This window comes from Triturus cristatus, chromosome 7, assembly GCF_964204655.1.
Source record: "Triturus cristatus chromosome 7, aTriCri1.1, whole genome shotgun sequence".
Classification (NCBI taxonomy): Eukaryota; Metazoa; Chordata; class Amphibia; order Caudata; family Salamandridae; genus Triturus; species Triturus cristatus.
The window spans coordinates 1,693,403,032-1,693,424,534 of NC_140590.1; positions in this window are offsets into that span (position 1 = coordinate 1,693,403,032).

Below are 21,503 nucleotides of genomic sequence, written 5' to 3' on the forward strand. Positions count from 1 at the left end.
GCCTGCCCTGGTCGTGCCACCCCCACCCCACCCCACTTTCCCCCCTCCCTTAGTTATTCTGACCTTCTGCGGCGTCTGCGTCGTAACCTGTAGAGGAGGTGTACTGCTATGAGGGCAGGGATGACTCGTAGGTTCGGGTCCATGTCTGTCCGACGCGTACTGGTGCTCCTTGCTCGCGTCGTCCTGTCGCGTACGGGTCCTCCTTGATCGCGTCGTCCTGTCGCGTACGGGTCCTCCTTGGTGGCGTCGTCCTGTGTGTCCGTCACGTACTGGTCCTCCTTGTTCGCGTCGTCGTCTGTCCGTCGCGTACTGGTGGTCCTTGTTCGCGTCGTCCTGATTTCCCGGCAGTTTTTGGCTGCCGCAAAATATTCACCGTGCGGGGTGACGTCGGTGCGAATCGTGATTCCTGGGTCGTGAATGGCTGGCTGCGAGCGTCCCGACGTCAGGTCGGCGCTTTCCCGGATCGCATTGGTAGGAGTTTTTTTGTTCGGTCGGGCTTTTTTACGATTCGTACGGTAATGGTGTACCCGTGCGAATCGTAATTCCTTGTTTGTGAAAATTGACGACCGGGTACGCGTCGGGCGGAGATTGTGCTCCGTCCGACGGTTCGTACCCGGTTTTTGCAGGATCGTGATCGGCACCCATGTATGTGTAAGTTCCCGTAGAAGTAAGTGTGGTGGTGTGTGTATAAATGTATATGCAAGTAAATGTATGTTTCTTTCTTTATTTTCATGAGTGACTATGTGTGTCAGTAACTCTGTGGATGAGTGGCATTGTGTAACAGGATGTATAGGTGTATGAGTACATATGATGAGTGAGTACATGTATGAGTGACTGTACAGGACTGTTGGTGAATGAGTGGATGTGTATGTGGATCTTAGAATTACTCAAGAGGTTGTTGTAACTGGTATTGGTATGTCCATTGTTTTGAAAATTTTAGTCTCTATTTTTGAATGTGTGTATCAAAGGTTACATTGGTTTTTCACGAGTGAAATGTCCAGCTAACTATAACATGTGTGAAACCTATGGTTTTTTCAGTGAATTTGCAAGGTTTTTAAAATGCTAATTCCTAACTATAACGTGTGTGAAACCTTTGGTTTTTTCAGTGAATTTGTACGGTTTTTTAAATGCTAATTTTTGTATTATTTAATTAAAAAAAAAAAAATTATATTAAAAATAAAATTCCTATGTATTCATTTATATATTATCTGTATCTTTTTTGTTTTTTTTGCTTTTTTAAAAAAATTTCAATTAGAATAAAGTTGAACAGTTTTTTTATTTTTTGCAATTAATTTTTCTCCACTTTTTTTTTTTTATATAAATTCTTGGAGTGCGCGCTCTGAGCGCGCTCCTAGTACAATTTCGTAAGTTTTTTATGAATACCGCCGTACGTTATTTACGTACGCAAATATACGTTATAGTGCGCGCTGGGAGCGCGCACCCAGTACGTATGCGTACGTACGTACGCATGCTTGCATGCGTCCTACGCGCTCCACGCGGTTTAATTCCGCATACGCTAAAATTACGCGCAATAACGGTCGCGTATACGTGTGTTCAACGTATGCGCGTTACGTGCGTGCATATGACGTATGTACATGCGCTCATACGCGTTCGCGCATGCGTAATCACAAGGTGCGCGCTCTAAGCTTGCTCAGTGCGCGCACCTCGGGTATATGCATAATAAAACAGCACTTCTTATTGGTTATCATTACTTTCAGTTTCTGATTGTTTCAACACCACACCCAATCCCCTCATGGCAAGTCATGTGATCAAGAATCATCACTTTTGATTGGTTTGAAGTACTTTCAGTTCCAGATTCTTCCCAAACCACACCTACTCCCCTCATTATTAGTTCTGATTCCTTTGGAGAAGGAGCTATTCTGTTGTTGAGAGACAATGGCTGAACAGCAACTATCTTCAGACAGTGACCAGGACACACTTGAGAGGCAGAGGAACAGGAAGCAGAAAGACAGCTTTATATGGCAGTTTTTCACTTTTCCAGAGGGACAAAAAAAGGTAAATGCACCTAAAGTTACATGTGTACTTTGTCAAAATGGGAATCCTAACAAGAAATATTCTTTTAGCATTCACACTATGTTGAGGCATGTTGACAAAATGCATCCAGTGACTTTTCGTCGAGCTTCTGGAGCAAACCCTCCACCTGCTCTACCAACGACATCTGCAGCAGCTCAGCCGAGCACATCTTCGGCAGCTCAGCCGAGCACTTCTTCTGCAGTGGTGCCTTTGCCTTCTTCCACACCTCTTTTTGGACCACCTTGTTTTGCTAGGTTGTCCACATGCTGCACTGATTGCGGTAAACTTATTTCTGTGGGTGAGACCAGTCTTGATCTCATTCAGAGAAAATTTGATGCCCATGAGTGCAAGTAGGCCATAGATGTTTTTTCTTTTTTTTCGTTTTTCTCTTCCTGTTTCCCTCCATTAACTCAAGGGCTCTTTTAAGAGCCACTTATAAACTAAACCCCCCAAAAAAAATTTTCAGGGACTTTTTTTTTATTTTTTTTGAGGTGCGCGCACCCTGCACGCACCCAAGGGTTTTTTTTAATTTTTTTTTTTTTTTTTTTTTTTAATTTAATGTTCATAAAGAGGTGAAGAAATGGAAGCATGAAAAGGGAGGATTGAGTAATACTAATATTTTTCACTTATTTTTTTAAAAAAATACATTTTTTCTAAAAAAAAATTTTTTTTAAGTATTTTGCAAGGGTACAGAATTTTTTTTTTATTTTTTCTTTCCAGTTCTGCAAAAAAAGAAAAAAAGTATTAATATTCAATCATACAGTACAAAAGCATTACATGTTTTTACATATTTTAATAAGCAATTTTTTGCCCTTTTTTTGCTGTTTTCAGAATTTTTTATTTTTCACTTAAAAAAGTGAAAACTATTGTATTCATCATTTAACAGCGGGCAAAAAAAAAACAATCTGAAAGATTGCTTAAAAAAAGCCCTAAAACTTTCCTCACTAAAATATACCTTGTTAGAAATATTACATATATATTACAAGTACTTCTCTAGATGAATAAAATTTTTCTAGACAAACCGTCTTTAAACCTTGTCGCAAAAGCACACATGCCAAAATAATTTCTGTCAAAGGAGTCCACAATTGTTTTTATTACTTTTCCTTTATTCCAAATAGTAATTTCAAAATCCTTTTTAAGTGATATCTTCAATTATAATCCTTTAAAAATACAAAAAATGCTTTCTTCAGATGCAGTTTTTAGTTTTCAAAATTTAGGTTTCAGAAAAATTAAGTAAGAATTGGGTAAATCATAAGGCAAACGTTGCTTGAAAATCAATTGGGAATCATTACACAGTGTCCAGCCTTTTTCACATTTAAGATAAACTGTGTAATGTCCAGAAGTTACAGTAGGTCCTTCATGAAAAATTATTGCAACTGTAACAAAAGTTTTTCCAGAAATTGATAATTGCTGTCCTGTAAACTTCTTTATTAAAGTGTCCAATTTGAACCATCAGTTCTACAACGTTGCATCATTAAAATTACATACTGACCATATTTCTGTAAAAATAATGTAGAAAACATGTCTGATTTACATTCAGAACATTCCATGTTGTGATTGGCATCTTTAACTAATTTACTAAAAGTCACTGATTTACTTTGTGGTAATGGTAAAATTATGAACCTTTCTGAATCAACATTACTACTACATGTGTTCATACAGTTTTCAAAGCAATGTTCCCATTTGTAAGAGACACCAAATAAGTTTTCTACTTCTACTCCTTCATCTTCTAGTACACTCAAAATATATATTAAGAATTCCTGAGCATCTTGCTGGACATTTTCTTTAAACTGTGTAGAACCACAACATACATCTAAAAGATTTCTAACATCAGTAGCACTTTCTATTTCAGTTTTATCATAACTCAGCTTCTCATAAAGGAGACTCAGCAGAGAACACAATCTTTTCCCATGATTTACTATTATCTGTTCTAGCAACTTTTCAAGATAAAATACAACATTCAGCACTACATTTGCATAGCAATTGACACCAGAGCTATTTTCAAAATGGCAACCAACAACCTCTTCAACACTGTCCTTTTTCTTTTTCCTTGCTATCACATCACTGTCCTTTTTTTTTTTGTTCTGTTCATCCACATTACAGATATTCTCAAATCTCCTTTTCCGACAAACAACATGTTTTTCAATCACAGGATACTGACCTAAATGAGGAGCATAGGTTCTTCTTAATCTGTTATACTCCTTTACACAGTTTGTATCAGCACTAACTTTTGAGTCATCAAAGTCTATCATAAATAAACCAGATAATGTTTTCACTCGTGACAAAGCAACATATGCCATACCTTCTTTGAACACAGTAGAACCAATGTTTACAAAAGCACTATCTACAGTTAATCCTTGAGACTTGTGAATAGTTACAGCATATGCTAGAGAAAACGGAAACTGCTTCCTACGTACATATAAGTCTTTCACAAGCATGAAACGAACTGAACAACGACAAATGTCTTTAACTTCTTCTATCTGATCAAATTTAATTTTTAAACATTCAATTCCATCTTTTTTCTGGTAATTAATAAAACCCACAACTCTTCCCATAGCTCCATTCACTAAACCTTTTTCTACATCCAAATTTCTCCTTAAAATCACTCGACAATTCATGCAAACATATAGATTTTTTTCTAATCCAGCTGTTTTGGAAATATTCTTCTCTAGTGAATCCAATTTATTTTTCAGTTTGCCTGTTAATGTAAAAATAATTCTTTCATGCTGAATTTTGTCCTCTGCTTCCATTTTCTTAATCTCTTCCTTTTCCAATTTCAAAAGTTCCTCATTGAATGTTGAGCACTCACGTAGTGTTGGCATTAAGCAGATTACAGTATTTTTTTCTGCAATCTTCTGGTATATTTTCTCTGCAACTATTTCTTCATTTGGAAATATGTTATGTAGCAACCGACTCTGTAATGCTTTTTTGCCAACTTCTGTGAGTAGTCCAATTCTGATATCTTTCAGAATACTTGCATAATCTTCGTCGTTTGCTTGTCTCATATTGGTAGTGAGTTCTTTGTACTCAAAGAACGACCAAATATTCGCATTACCAATGCTTCCTAATGACTTCTTCGTGTCTTCATGTGTCACAGTATTAAACACTGGTTGTCCTTTAACTGGAGTGAGCTGCAGAAGATCCCCAAAAACTATGACATGTTTTCCTCCAAATGACACGTCATAGTCTCTCTTAAGAATTTGTTGCATTCTTAAATGCACAAAGGCAAGCATTAACTTTGAAACCATGCTCACCTCATCAATAATGAGAACTTGCATCTTCTTCAACACTCTTGAAACTTCGAGGCATGCTTCTCCAGTTAGCTTGCGGTATTCCATTTTGTTCTCATGCTCCACTGGTAACATTAGCAAGCGATGTATGGTAATTCCTTTTATGTTATAGGCTGCTAACCCAGTTGGAGCAGTTACCACACAAGACAAATTTGAAGCTGTTTTTTGCTGTAGGTAGCTTCTGATGACTTTTATTAAGAAACTTTTACCAGTTCCAGCTTGTCCACTCACATACATCCTGATTGGTTCAAATGATGTGCATGAGCACTCTTTCTTTTCATGTAGTAATCCATGATCAATTTTTTTGATGACTTCTTCATAAATTTCTTTTTGTTCTTCATTCAGTTGTTGTTCCAGATTTAGTAAGTCGATTGAATCTTCCTGTGCTTGATTCATAGCCGTTTCTACTTCAGTCATGGCTACTGCAGCTTCATTTTCTATGATTGGTTGTCCTAGGGGATCTTGACTAAGTGTTACTGAACTTTGGCTGTCTTGAGAACTGTCTCTAGCTACTTCAGCTTCAATTTTTGCTTCCTGTTCATTTTCTTCATTTAACATTTGGACATAAGTTGTGAAAGTACTGCATTCTATACTGTCTTTGCGAGCATTAAAAGAAACTTCATAGCTTTGAAATTCTCCCAGTAGTTCGTCCTCTGAACGCCATGGTTTAGACAGCTGTAAAAGAGCCAAGTAGTAAAATTCCTTTTTGTCAGTAGTTTCGCAACTGAGCTTCCTGTGATTTATCAAACTTCCTTTTGTTTGCTTCACCAAACATCCTTCCTCACCAATGACTTTATATTTTCCATTGTTGATGTCTTCTGTGGCTTTCCGTGAATAAATGTAGTTCTGCAGCACTTCATAGAGACACATGTTCTCAAGATGATGACTTCTCTTTGGGTAATATGTGTCCAACATGTTTGATTTGAAAATATCTGTACTTTCTGGGTCATTCTCGGCCAAATATTCAATTTCTCCAACAGATTTCAGTACCCGATTTCTCATTCCTGCAAGGCCTAAGCTTACCCAAATTATTCTTCTGGATTTCGAGTAAAGACTTGCAGATGATAACCTATCTGAGCATTCGTAGGATCCAATTTCTCGATGCGATAACATCTTTAAACTGAAACTGTACAGCTTCTTACTGACAGTCTTCTCGTGAGAAATCTCTTCCCACATTTCCTTCAATTCTGTTTTCTCAGATTTAGTGATGTAAGATGTCACATACCGAGCAACAGCAATAGAATTGTCTGCCACATACTGAATATCCATGTTAGCATTCCACATGAATAAAATGACTGGGTTGAAGTCATTTATACATTTTGACTCTTCATTTCTTTTTAGGTTGTAGGTATTTTTGGGAGATTTTCTGGTTATAGTATGTCGCACAGCTGACATAAAACTGTTGACTCTTCCTTTTGAAAGAACAGGTCTAGGAAATCCAAATCGACACTTTGTGTAGAATTTATCTTTCGTCTTGTACTTCCGTCGACAGTATTTTCCACACCGATGACTTTGGAAACGTAAAACTTGCTCTTTTAACTTTTTCTCTTCTGTGCTTTTAGGTATAGCACATGTTGCATATTCTTCAATGAAAGATAACACTGCTTCATCAGTATCTGTTCCAAACTTTGGGGCATCCTTGATCCACAACAGCATATGAATATGAGGAGCACCTCTTGCCTGGTACTCTTTTCTCCAAAAGAAATCCACTACTTCTCCAAGAGGTGGATTTTTTTTATTGCAGATGAAGGACATCATAGCCTCAAATCTATGATTGAAATATCTGCAAACATTAACTGGATCCAATGAGCACAGTTCTCCAGCTGTCTTGTATTCAATATTTTTAATGTTTGAATTTGCCTCTCTTAGAAAATCCAGTAAATCATCCCAAGCGTACTCGGCACAGCTTAGGGTTAGAAACCATGTTGGAGTTCCTAAATTCCGTAACATGCATTTTAATTCACCATGGTGTCGGTACCAATATTCATTTGTCCCACGCTGACAAGCCATCAGATTGATCAGTTGTGTTTCCAAATGATCATCTTGGTGCTGCACTTTCTCCATAAAATCCTTAGCAGACACATTTTGTAAATGTACTCCACTTTTTAAAATGTGATTTACTGCATAAGATAATGCAGACAAGTCGCTTTCAAATAAAAGATGGAACAAATAAGGAATACTTTGACGAAATCTTGGATCTTCTGCATATAGGGCCTCATGTAGGTAGCCAAATACCGGTCGGTAACGGCCGATTTTCGGTAAATATGCCGTTACCGACCGGTATTTAGACAAGTGAGATGTAGGAGGCCAAAAACTACATTTCGGTAAATATGAAGCGGTAAATACCGATTCATAATTACCGAATCCTAAAATACCGATTCATATTTACCGAATACATATTTACCGATTCGGTAAATATGAAGTGGTAAATATGAAGTGATAAACTGAAAATGACATGTAGGAACAATCGGTAATTAACCCCTTCCCTGCTCATGACGGAACCGTTCCGTCATGAGCCACGGTTGCCGTGTGCTCATGACGGAACGGTTCCGTCATGACAATCCTGTCGGCGGCCGCTCCGCCTGCGCGGCGCTGTTTCCCCGCCTGTGCGGGGCGACAACGCAAATGGGCGGAGTCATGACGGAACCGTTCCGTCATGAGCACAGCTCAACTGTGGCTCATGACGGAGCGGCTCCGTCATGAGCACAGGCCCGCCGCGCTGCCCCCCTGCCCCCCCCAGCGCTGCAGCGGAATGTCCGCAGCAGCGAAGGGGTTAAGAAATCCATGAAATTCGGTAATTAAGAGTCGGTAATTAACACTGAGTGAAAGCAGGTGGTAACCATCAACAGACCATATAAGCAATCCCAAAATGCAACAGCGTGGACAACATGGCCGCTCTGTATGTCATTGCAAGGCGCCTACGTCTACAGGCAGCAGGTCAGAGGATATGGAGACGGGAGGAACAAATCTACAGACAGCGCATCACACTCTTCCAACTGACTGATGCAGAGATACATGAAAGGTACAGGCTACACCCCCAAACCATCATGGACCTGATAAGGGACCTGCACCCACTCCTGGACCAGCCAACAAGAAGGGCGCATGCCATACCACCACATGTGCAGGTGCTCTGCAGCCTACATCTACTGGCATCCGGCAGTTATCAGGTGGTGATAGCTGCGGTGGGTGGTGTATCCCAGAGTTGCCTGTCCCGTTTCTTCAGGAAGTTCCTGGATGCCATGATGCAGAGAATGCACCACTACATCAGCTTCCCAAACACACAGGCTGAACTGCAGAAAACTAAAACTGACTTTTATCACATGGCACAGTTCCCCCATGTCATTGGTTGTATTGTACACACATCCCAATCTGCCCACCAGCTGACACAGAGCACATCTACAGGAACAGAAAGTCCACCCACTCCATCAATGTGCAGGTGATCTGTGATGCAGGGAACATCATCACTGATATTGTAGCGAAGTTTCCTGGGAGCACCCACGACTCTTACATCTTCCAGAACAGTGGGATCTACACACGACTGATTGCCGGAGAATTTGGAGAGGGATACCTGCTAGGTAAGTAACAGTGACGCCCCATGAAACCTGCACATCATAGTGTATAGAGGCATGAGACTGATGGTTCCCTTTTACTCACCTAGGCGACAGTGCATATGCCTGCCGGTCATTCATCCTCACTCCCTACCTACACCCATCAACCCAGAGTGAGAGACGATACAACGTGGCACATAAATCAACAAGCAATGTGGTGGAGCACACGTTTGGACTACTGAAAAGCAGGTTCCGCTGCCTCCACAAGAGCGGAGGCGCACGCCAGTACACACCCATCAACTGCTGCAAGATCATTGCCACTTGTGCAATGCTGCACAACCTTGCCATGAAGAAAGGTACAGATGTGGAACTAACAGATTTTGAGGACAACGAGGATGAGTCAGGCCAGCCAGACGGCAACGCAGCTAGAGTGCCGACTGCAATAGATGGGAGAGAGAGACGGGCAGAGATCACATGCAACTATTTCTGAGTAAGTAAGGGGACACAGCCAGTTGTGGTATGTCATGACGTAGTTTTAATGCGGCACTACGCCATGAACAGAAGATCAAGCCAATCTGGCAACATTGCATATATACAAGGAGTAAGTCCAGGGTTACGTCACCCATTGGGAAGTGGCTACGCAGGGCTGCATCAATGTTTGCGCATACGCGCTGCAGTGTGGGATGGCCCAGCTTGAGCATCCTCACTACAGCCAACCCTAAGCCGCCTGCTGCTCCTGCGTGCTTCTGGGACGGGGGGTGTGATGCTGCTCCTGCTGCTGGTGTCGATGCTCTCCGCAGCATCCCCTGCAGCAGTTGTCGCCGCCTGACTAGTTAATAGCACCTCTAGTGCACTTGTCACCTGCACCATCCCCCGAGACACGTCGCTGCAGCAGTGTGTCAGGCCCTCCTGCATCGACACAGAGCGCCGGCAGAGTAGAGAAGTGGCAGTTGTCAGACAGTTGAGTGCACTGGTGGTAGTGTCCCTCCTCTGCCGTTCCCGGCGCCGTGCATCTATGTCAGCATCTAACTTGCTGCATAACTGCTGGATTGACTGGGACATGTCCCGAATGCCCGCTGCCATAGCGCTGATGTTATTGTCCATGTTGACAAATGTAGATTTCATGAACCGCATATGCCTCTGGACTGACATGACTGCCTTTGTTTGCAGGCGCTGTTGTTTTAACATTTGGCCCTCGAGCCCCGAGAAGACACCATGGCTGTCAATGCTTGCTGGTGGACTCTGGACACGCGACCTGCGGCGCCCTCTTGCTCCCGTCTGTGCTGCCTGTGAGGTGTAGGGCACAGTGGCATGGCTCCCATCCTGGGGCATAGTGATTTGTTCAGGGCCCCTGCTGTCGTCAGACGAGGTGTCTAAGGCTCGCAGCCTGGCGGCAGGACGCCTCCTCATTCTCACACCTGCAGGCGGTGATGTGGCCGGTGACTCAAACATGAGTGGCGATGCTGGCTCTGGGTGAGGTGATGCTGGCTCTGGGTGAGGTGATGCTGGCTCTGGGTGCGGTGATGCTGGCTCTGGGTGAGGCGAGGCTGCCTGTGTTGGTGGTGCGGCTGCCTGTGGCCCTGCTCCCTGGGCTGAACTTGTGCTGGCCAGAGGTGATCTTTGTGGCCGGTGTGCCCTCTCTCCTGCAGCATGCCCTGTCCTGCGTGATGTCACATCTGTGGACAGAAATGCAACATCGGCTCAGTGTCCCCGAAGGGCTGCATTGCAAGCATCACAATAAATCATTTCACACTCCATAATGTCCTCTGCCTCCTTGTGCCTCATGTGTGTGACATGCCTTGTTGCCCTGTGCTATTTACTTCATGTTTGGGGTTTCCCTGACTACATCTCCCAGAATGCATTGCCTGTCTGCACTAACACATGGACTGGAGTGGGATTCTCATTTCACAATGGGGGATGTGGGATAGGGGTAGGGGGGGGCTACATTGCTGTGCATTCGTCTTACCTTGTTGGGTGGCGGCTCTGGCAGAGCTGTCAGCATCCCCAAGACCCACGACGCTCTCTTGCTCGATTGTGGCCCCCACCAGCTCCTCCAGTTCGGTGAGGGCAGGTGCCCTGTTGGTTCCACCTCCAGTCTGGCTGGCCTCCTTCTGGATTTCCCCCATCTTCCTCTTGGTTACAATCCTCAGGTCATACCAGCGCTTTTTGAGGACCTCTATGTCCCTGTGGGTCACTCCCACAGCATTGACCTGCGCCTGGATGGCCAGCCAAATATTGCGCTTTTCAGCCTCAGGCACTTGCAGGGACTGCCTCCCAAACAGCTTCTGGTGCTGCTTCACCACCTCCTCCACCAGCACCTGGAGTTCCTTGGGGCTGAATTTCAGCTTCCTCCTCCTTTCCCCTCCATCTCTCTGTGTCCTCTGGCTGGACATGATGTTATTTTTGCTGCACGAACAGGCACTGGCTCCCTGCCTCTCCTCTGCACTCCAAGCCTCTCCAGCGTCTGTTAATTGTGTGCACCTGCCTGGGTGTGGCCACTTCCTGGTTGGGTGGGGTGTGGTTGCACAGGATTGGCTATTTCATCAAGTCATGTGATTTTTTTTACCGATTCGGTAAATACCGATTCGGTATTTTCCGAATTGGTAAATACCACCGCGGTATTTACCGATTCGGTAAATACCACCGCGGTATTTACCGAATCGGTAAATACCACCTCGGTATTTACCGATTCGGTGAATTCCGATTCTTGATTACCGAATGTTACCGATTCGGTAATTGTTACCGAATTTTTACATACATATAACTTACCGATTCTTAAATACCGATTCGGTACGGCTCGGTATTTAAGAAGCGGTAATATTTATTTACCTACATGAGGCCCATAGTCTTGTAGTCCGATACTCAGAAGCTGGAATCTGTTCTGGACGTTCATCGTATCGTCCTCCTTTTCCTGTAGGAAACAGCTGGGGAAAACATCGAGCTTCCAAGCTCTCCTACCATACACTCACGGGAGTTCCTTTTGCTTTCTTCATCTGAAACAGATCAATAGTGTCTCCCATAACTTCTTTTGAATGAAGAGGATGTATGCTAAAATGTTCATAAATTTCTTCTTCCTTTGACTTGTCCACTTTTTCAATTTGACCAGTTGGTGTTTCTGTGTCTTCTTGTAAATCTTCTTCTTCTTCTTCTATATAAATTGATTCATACCATTTATTATTTTTTTTCAAATACAAATTTGCTCTTTGTACTTTTCGTACATCCACCAGTTCTTGCCAAATCTTCTTATTCTTTGTAGGTACACCATTAACCAGAATTACTAATGGTTCAGTTTCCAAAGTATCTGCATCAATAGTTTCCATATTTTTTTTCAAATCCAAGGGCAAATACACCACTCTTCCTTTTAAACCTCTCAGTAAATCAGAAGGAGGTAATTTACCAGTTTTGGGCTCCATACGTACTATGGTCTGGAACGGATGAACACATTGAATGAGTATAGACTCATATGTATTTAATTCAGAAAGTTCGGCAGGAATAGCATCCAATTCTAAATTATTATGTACAGCTCTGGTCGGCATTCTATTTTCTTCTAACTTATTATAACAGTATTTACAAATACGCTGATCTTCACCCAATTCAAAACAATTTTCAAGAAATATATATGTTGCAAAATCCTTCCACTTATAATTATCTTCATTTTCACTTTTTTTATACAGATCAACACTCCTTGTTTGAATTTTATAATGACTTCTGCGGCAACAAATACAAGTAATATTTGGTCTTTCATTAGAGGTGATAGTAAATTTTGTCATTTCATCCTCAACAGTTTTAGTAATAATGAGTTCTACATTCTGTTCCTCATTTTCCTCATTTACTGTGTCCTTTTCTGCACTTTCTTGTTCTGGACCAAAGTAACAAAACTGAATCTCATCAGTAACCTTCACTACATCTGATACAGATCCACGGAACAGAGCATTATTCAACTCATTCAACTGTACTGCTGGACTTTTATCAAAATACAATGTTCTCACAAACTTTCTCATTTCAGTATGATGAACAGCCAACATCCTAAAATGATGAAAAACACTTTTACACACTTTTCTAGATAGACAAGCCAGAGAATGTCCCTGCAAACCAGTATTTTCTCTCACTCTGCATGGATCTAGTGTTTGAAGCACCTTCATCTTCTGTTTTACACTCTTTTTACTATATTCTCTTAGAAAGTCACGTAATTTATCAATAGATTCCTGACGCACAGTACAAATACTACTACAGTTCCAAGTGTACACTGGGGCTTGTGGACGTCTCCCCATAGCCTCAGCAGCCATTACTTCTTCCTCATTTCTTGGCACCATTTTCTCTTTTTGCATCACACAACCATCCTTAACTTCATATGCTCTACCATTGGTGTCAACTGCATGCAACAAACTATTACTTTGAAGATAACTCTCTTCATTAAAAAATGGTTCAGTACTTGAACTGTGTTTCCATTCTCCCAAGAACACTTTACAAAAGTTACTTTTTTTCACTTCTCTTTTCCTTTTGCTTTGTGACTTCATTGCATTCACTAATTTTTCTAATCTACGCATCCTATTCAAAATTAGAATAAAAAGTTTTCTTTTTATTTCCAAAGCCTTACTTACAATATTTTCTATAAATTTTTTTTTCTTAATAAATTTTGTTTTTTTCTTATATTTTTTCACATCCTTTAGCAAATTTAACATCACTCTTCTATGAAACATTTTTTGACGAATGTTTTTAAAATCTAATTTTCGTGTTAAATCAGTTTGACATACTTCTGATTGTACATTAGCTTTTTTTTTTTGCTGTTGACTGTGTTGTTGCTTTGTACATAAAACTCTCTTTGTTTTACAGTTATTTTAGCCATTTTTTTGTTTTTTGAAAATCTTTTTTAAGAAATCTCTGCTCTGCTTACCAGTAGACTTTTTCTTTTTTGCCATCACCAGCTTCTCCTGCTATTTTTTTTCTCCCAGTTTTGTCCAGATATACTTGTTGTTGCTTTTCTTTCCTTTTTCTTGTCCTTAAAGGCATTTTTTTTTCACTGTTGCTCAGCAATACCTGCAAGGAACTAAAAAAAATCCTTTTTGTAATTATAATTCATTAAAATATTTTTTTTTACTTTTCATTTATTTCATATGTTTTTCCATTTGTCTCTCATTTGTGATTTACTAATTTGTGCACAGTGCTAACTAACACAGTTGAAAAAAAACAAGCTGCCCCTTTCCTGCAAGTGCATTTTTTAACTGCAACACAAACTATATCTGTGGCCACAATTCCTGTGCGCACACAGCCTTATGGTGTGCTTCTAAGCAGAAAACAGAATTTGATTTGCAAATTCAAAGCACATTTACTACTCTGGTAGATCAAGTGATAATTGCTGTTACAGCCTTACACATTTGACCTGGAAAATCACAGAGGCAGAAAAGAGCACATTTCCTAACAGCTACTTCATACCATAAGTATCTGCAACCTGGGTGAGTGTTTAGAGTAGAGCAAAGAAAATGAGGCCTCGGTGACGTTGAATGTGTTTGCATTACACACAGACCTGAGTAGTACGCATGGGAGTGTTGGAGAAGCTGCTGCGTGTGTCCCAAGAGTGTGTTTCTGCAGACTATGTATTGTCAGCTGCAAGAGATATGAGCAAGGAGATTTCCAGAACTGCATGAAGACTACAGGGATGTACGTAACAGTGCATGTGTGCTAAGGGATAATTTGTGTAAACACAACAGGCTGCCCCTTTCCTGGGACTGCATTTCTTACTGAACAACATCTTTACAAATTAAATCTCTGCCCACAATTCCTGTGCGCACACAGACTCATGCTATGTTTTTTGGAACAAAACAGTGTCCCTGAATAGTACCAAATTACTGTTACAGCCTGACACATTTCCCTTATCATTTACAGAAGCAGAAAACAGCACATGTCCTAACAGCTCCTTAAGACCATGACCATGTGTTACAGGGTGAGTGATTAGACTAGATCAATTTAAATGAGGCCTTGGTGACGTTGAATGTGTTTGCATTACACAGTGCTATCTGAAACAGCACACAGAGCTGAGTACTACACATGAGAGTGTTGGAGAAGCTGCTGCATGTGTGCCAAGAGTGTGTTTCTGAACACTGTGTATTGTCCGGTGCAAGACAGATGAGCAAAGAGACTTCCAGAACTGCATGAAGACTGCAGGGATGTATGTAACAGTGCATGTGTGCTAAGGGATAATTTGTGTAAACACAACAGGCTGCCCCTTTCCTGGGACTGCATTTCTTACGGAACAATATCTTCACAAATTAAATCTCTGCCCACAATTCCTGTGCGCACACAGACTCATGCCATCATTTTACGCACATAACACAGGCTGCCCCTTTCCTGGGACTGCATTTCTTACTGAACAACAACTTCATAAATTAAATCTCTGCCCACATTTCCTGTGTGCACACAGAGTCATGCCATTATTTTAGGCACATAACACAGGCTGCCCCTTTCCTGGGACTGCATTTCTTACTGAACAACAACTTCATAAATTAAATCTCTGCCCACATTTCCTGTGTGCACACAGAGTCATGCCATCATTTTAGGCACATAACACAGGCTGCCCCTTTCCTGGGACTGCATTTCTTACTGAACAACAACTTCATAAATTAAATCTCTGCCCACATTTCCTGTGCGCACACAGACTCATGCCATCATTTTAAGCACATAACACAGGCTGCCCCTTTCCTAGGACTGCATTTCTTACTGAACAACAACTTCACAAATTAAATCTCAGACAACAATTCCTATATACACACAGACTCATGCTGTGTTGGCAGGCACAAAACACAGGCTGCCCCTTTCCTGGGTTATCAATTCTTACAGAACTAATGCTTTTTTCAAATGTGCTGCCATTTTCCTCTCTTTTCTTTCAAAGTGATTTCTGCTAAATGCTAACCATCACAATTAAAAATAAGCTGTCCTTTTCTTTCAACTGCAAGTCTTACTTTTCAACAGCAACACAAATTAAATCTCTGTCAACAATTCTTCTCTGCACACAGACTCATGGTTTGATGGTAGGCACAAAACAGTATTCCTCATTGTTACCAGTACACATTAACTTATGGTGAAAAAATACTCCATAATATTTTACATATTCAAAACAGTTAAATATCTCCCAAAACAGAAAATGTAAATCACAACTTTAAACAAATAATCACAATTCTTTTTTTTATATCTAAATTAACCACAAACACCCCCTCTCAAACTCATAACTCACCTTTAAAATTAGTTAGTTGTGAAAGAAATGTGGCAGTCACACAGCAGTTTATCAGACCAGAATCTCTGAGCTGAACACCTCTCTCCTCTCAGCAGAACCAGTTAATGGCACAGTTTCCCTCTCTTTTTTCACACATATACATGTTAATTTCAAATCTCAGTGCTTCCCACATTTTTTCAAATGAAATCACACATTTCTATTGGTTGAAAACTTCAACCCCTTTCCAAATGTACCCTTCCCCCAACTTGACTTCTGCCTGCTACCATAGCAACAGGTCATGGAACACAGGTGTGAGCAGAGAGGTCAGAAGTTCAGCAGACAATGTTTCATTTCCAAAGAGCAAGAGTGCTTGACTTTTCAAACCTAACAGCAAATCCAAACTAATGTTCTTTGTTCACACATTTTTCTGAACCAATACAAAACATGCTTTTTAAAATCTAAACATATAGCCTAGTTTTTAGTGTAGAATGGTTTGAAACAGCCAATGAGTTCTTTTTATAAAAAAAAGTATGTGTGCCCCAATTTTTCAACTGTCTTTCATTTCTTTTTGCCTTTGTACTGAAAGACACCTCCTGAGTGCATCCAGATCTCCTTTGAAAATGTTCACAGTGTGGATAGTAGGTCACAGCTATGTCTTCTGGAGTGAAAAATTTGCAGAAAAAAGAGGTATGGTGAGAGACCTTGCTTTGCCAAATGTAGACATTAAATGGATTGGTCAGAGAGGGTTAAAGTGGCACCAATTAATGCCTTTGGTGAAAACCTTTCTACATCTCCCACAGCCTAACCTTATTATTGTGCACTGTGGTGGAAATGACCTAGGCACTTTAACTGGGGTAGGTCTGGAAATGCTTATTAAGGACACCTTTGTGCAATTGATGTCGCTTTTTCCTCAATCTGCCTTTGTATATTCTAACATATGCCAAAGGCAAAAGTGGAACTGGTCCAACCAATTTTGTCCTCAGATTGACAAAGCATGGAAGCACGTCAACAAATCTATTTCTGCTTTCCTCAGAGACTATGGTATGGGTTCTATATACCACAACAACTTGTGTTACAACATGCAAGACATTTATAGAGGAGATGGTGTACACTTCACTGATGAAGGCAACAGAGTCTTCCTCTTGAACTTTAGACTCTGCATCGGTACTTACTTGTAGGTACCAAAAAACAAACAATAAACACAAGGGCTCTTTTTAGAGCCACCTTATATCTAAATACTTAAATGCGATTTTTTATTATTTTTTTTTTAAAGTTTTTTTTTGGGTGCGCGCTGGGTGCGCGCACTCGGCGATATTTTTTTTCAAAATATAAATCTTTTTTTTTGCCCTACAAGGTCCTACTGTGACCCCCTTACAATGCCTAGTGGGTCAATATCTCCCCACTCTGCCCCCTTTTCAAGTTCTCCCCCTTTGTTTATCACCCCCTCTTTATGCGAGAGACAAAATGGCGGCCGCCGCTTCCTGATTTCCACCGATTCGAATGTTTACTGACATCTAACAACCAATCAGAAGTGCGCTCGCGATCGGCAAGGTGCGCGCACAGGACTTGCTCAGTGCGCGCACGGTACGCGCGTACAGATATATATATTGATTTAAATGCTAATTTCTCTGGAAATACTGAACAGATTTACACCAAACCTGCAAAAGGCACTTCATGGACCTTATGGCTACCTCTCTGCCAAATTTCACATAATTCTGTTCAGCCGTTCGGGCTGTAGCTGTGTCTAAAGGTCCTATGGAAAAATGCATGGGGAAAACGCGTTTTGGGACCCCCCTTTTTTCTCAGCCCCCGCTTGACGAATCCCCCCGAAACTTTCAGGGTAGGAGCGGAGCGTAGTGCCCCACCTATTTTGAAAAATTCGCGAGGATTCGTCGACCGGCGCCAAAGTTATTCAAAATAGAATGTTGCGGATTTCCTATGGAAACAGGGTCCTAACTATAACTACCTACTGGCGACCGCCAGTAGGTAATATATATAGGTATATATAGGTTAAAACAATTTTACACGGGCAATTTTAACCTGCTATCTGAGAGCAAATGCGGCCCCTAGAGGACTGCTGGTAGTCAATAAACCACTAATTTTCCTGGAGGATGCCTCATTCAGGAAGGATTGGTCATTGTTTGTTTGGAGATGTACCAGAGACTGGCTGGTTCTGATTATTAACACAGCCAAAAAGATCTCAGATGCCCTGCTAGTACAGATTCAAACTAGTGAGAACAAATTGAAGACACAAATACAACTGACTGTCTTCAAAAAAAATTAGAGGAGGCTAACATGGTAGTTAATGAGTACAAGGACTACCTAGTTAATTCTAAAGTCAGCAAGCTTCAAAAGGACTTAAAGAAATTTTCATAAGAAAAAGTCTACCCCTAAGTGAACGATGACTATGCCAAACAGAAAGAAAAAGGGAACATGAAGAAAAATGTATCTAACAGACGGGTCACTGTAAAATCTAGCTCTGGGAGTGAGTCCAGTGCTAATGATTACAAACCAAGATACAGAGGAAGGGGTTCCTTCAGGGGGCAAAGTTATCTGTATTCAGGAGGCCATCGGGGATGGACTTTGGTTGGCCCCCTATGTACCCCGCAATGCAACCTCTACAGTATTACCCCAACCAACAATGTTTTTTAGGGAGAGGCAGGGGAGAGGACAAGGCAGACAGAAGAGGGTCCAGTGGGACGATGTCAACCAGAGAGTGACCCAGAGTATTTCCCGGGTGGCAGAACCAGGGAGCAGCAGAGACTAGATCTCATTATGAATCTTAGTGAGCTAACCTCACTGGGGATCAAGAAAATATTCTGATGAAGGGTCTGGGTTTGTTCCAACTAATCATGTAGATGAATTCAAACTCAAATGTGAATTAGCTGGCTTTTTCAGAAACCTGCGTCTTAAGGTATTCTGTGAGGGGAGTGAAGAAGGAAGGACCGCAGAGGGGAACACAAGATTTAGGCCTAAGTCAACTTTCACTCCAGCACTGGGCCAGTTACCCCCTGAAGTTGTGGTCTTTGAACAAGCAGTATTGAGGGACATAGATCAATCAGGAAGAATGAAAGAGAAAGGAATTTTAGCAACTTGACATCCTCTGAAAACAAAGCATTAGAGACATTGAGAGATGACTCCCGAACTGTAATAAAACCTGCTGATAAAGGCGGGGTAATGTCATTCAGGGAAAGGAGGCTTACAACATGGAATGCTTACGCCTTTTTTTTTTACCTTGTTTTTATTAGCATTTAATATAATCCCACAATGCAGTTTTCAATATTACTATTAACCGTTTTTCGACAGTGTTATACCATATCAGTCCAGCCAGTGATCAGTGACCATTAGACAGTGCCCATGATTATCATCTACATATTTCAACAACATTAATGTCAGAAGCATTGCATGTGGCACCGGGTAGCGATTGCAAGGAGGGGCATTACATCAAGGTCGGACCTCTCGTGCATACAGCTGTGAGTTGCAGTGGTCATGAGACGGTTACCAAGCCACCAGTGCACGAAACTGGACTTCAACCCGGCAGGGCTCGGACCTAGAGACACACATTTCGGATCTGCTCGTGGATATCACAATTGCAACTGACAACAGTATATCTATCATAAAAAACAATGAGATAAAAAAGTGGGGTGATGCTTACACCTTTTTAAATGAGAGAGGGTATTAGTAATTCTATCAATGGATCCCACAGAAGATTAAATGATAGAAATCAGTATCCACGTAGAAGAAGCCATCAGTAACGACTAGCTTGACCTGTGTAAAATCCCATACTTCTACACTTTGCCAAAAGTTCATAAGCAGACCAGACCCCTGCCCGGAAGACCTATCATCTTGGGAATAGACTCCGTGTTGGAACCCCTCTTGCAATTTTGTAACTTCTACTTCCGCCCCATTGTTCTGAGAATGGAGGCGTACCTAAAGGACACCAGAGAAGTACTGAATTTGATCAAGGACATTCAGTTTGATCCAGATAATGAAATTATGATATGACTCGATATTGAGTCACTGTACACGTCTATTCTGCAGAGGGAAACCTTGAGAGTGGTGGAGAACATCCTCTTTATAGAAGATTGGAGTTACCAGACACCAAGATTGTTCATCATGTGCCTGGCAGAAATAGCCCTGACCAAGAACTACTTCCAGTACAATGACACCTACCTGCAGGTCCAAGGGACATCCATGGGTAGTTCTTTTGCCCCTAGTTTGGCATGCCTGTATGTGTCCTCCTTTGTGGAAGAAAACATCTACACACGGGAAAATCCCTTTTCAATCACATCAGAATTTTGAGGAGATACATTGACGATGTGATTTGGAAAGGAAATAAGGCCTCAGCTGGGGAATTTTTGATATGGCTCAACAACAACAATCCCTTCCTGCTGTTTACCGCGACATTGACTACAGATTGCCTCCCATTTCTCGACCTTAACATCAGGGCTGAGAATGGAATGTTGGTGAGCAGTGTCTACCACAAACCCATTAACAGGAACAACCTGCTCTACTTCAAAAGCTTCCATCCAAAATCCCTCAAGGAGAATTTGCCATATGGGCAATTCCTCCGTAGGAATTGCTCTGCCTTAACTGATTATAAGAAGGAAGCAGAACTACTGAGCAAGAAACTACAGGAACAGGACTACACAGACCAGGTTATAAAATGATCAATGAAACAGGCTACTAATAACAGAGATGCTCTACTGGAGACCTACCCAAGAGAACAGAAAGAAAGGAGCATCTGTTTTACTACATATAACACAGCTTCGAATCAAGTCAGGAAGATCATAATGAAAAACTGGCGGATCCTGAATTCAAATGGCTTGAACCTTGAAAGCCCGCTATTCTCTTTCAAAAAAGTGCAAGTATAAGAGCCCTAGTGGTGCATACGAGATCTAGGACACAAAGACCCACGGGACAACTTACCATTGGGCCTACCACCGGTCACTGGACACTATGGGGCCGATTCCGATCTGGGTCGGAAAGCACTCCGACCGAGTCAGATCCGGAGTGTTTTCCGACCAAGCCGGACCCCTACAGTCCGACCGAGCGAGTACGATGCGCACGTTTGCTGTCGGACTCGGTTCGGTCGGACTCCCGTAGAAGTCGATGGAGCCAGTTGTACGACGCGTACATGCGCTCCCATTGACTGAATAGGTATGTCTCGAACAAGTGCGCCCCCTACAGTGGGTACACGGTGCCATTCGCACCGTACATGCCTGTGTTGGGGAGATGTGTGCGAGTCGTTTGGCTGCGGGTGTCGGGGGGGTCCGACGCGGACCCCCGAAGTCCGACTCTGGGAGCTTTTGCGAGCCGGACACTCCGGCTCGCACAGGCTGTCCGACACGTGCATCGTACTGGCTCGGTCGTGAATCGCATCCATTGCACGCCATGGTTAGCTTACGACCGAGACGTACGGAG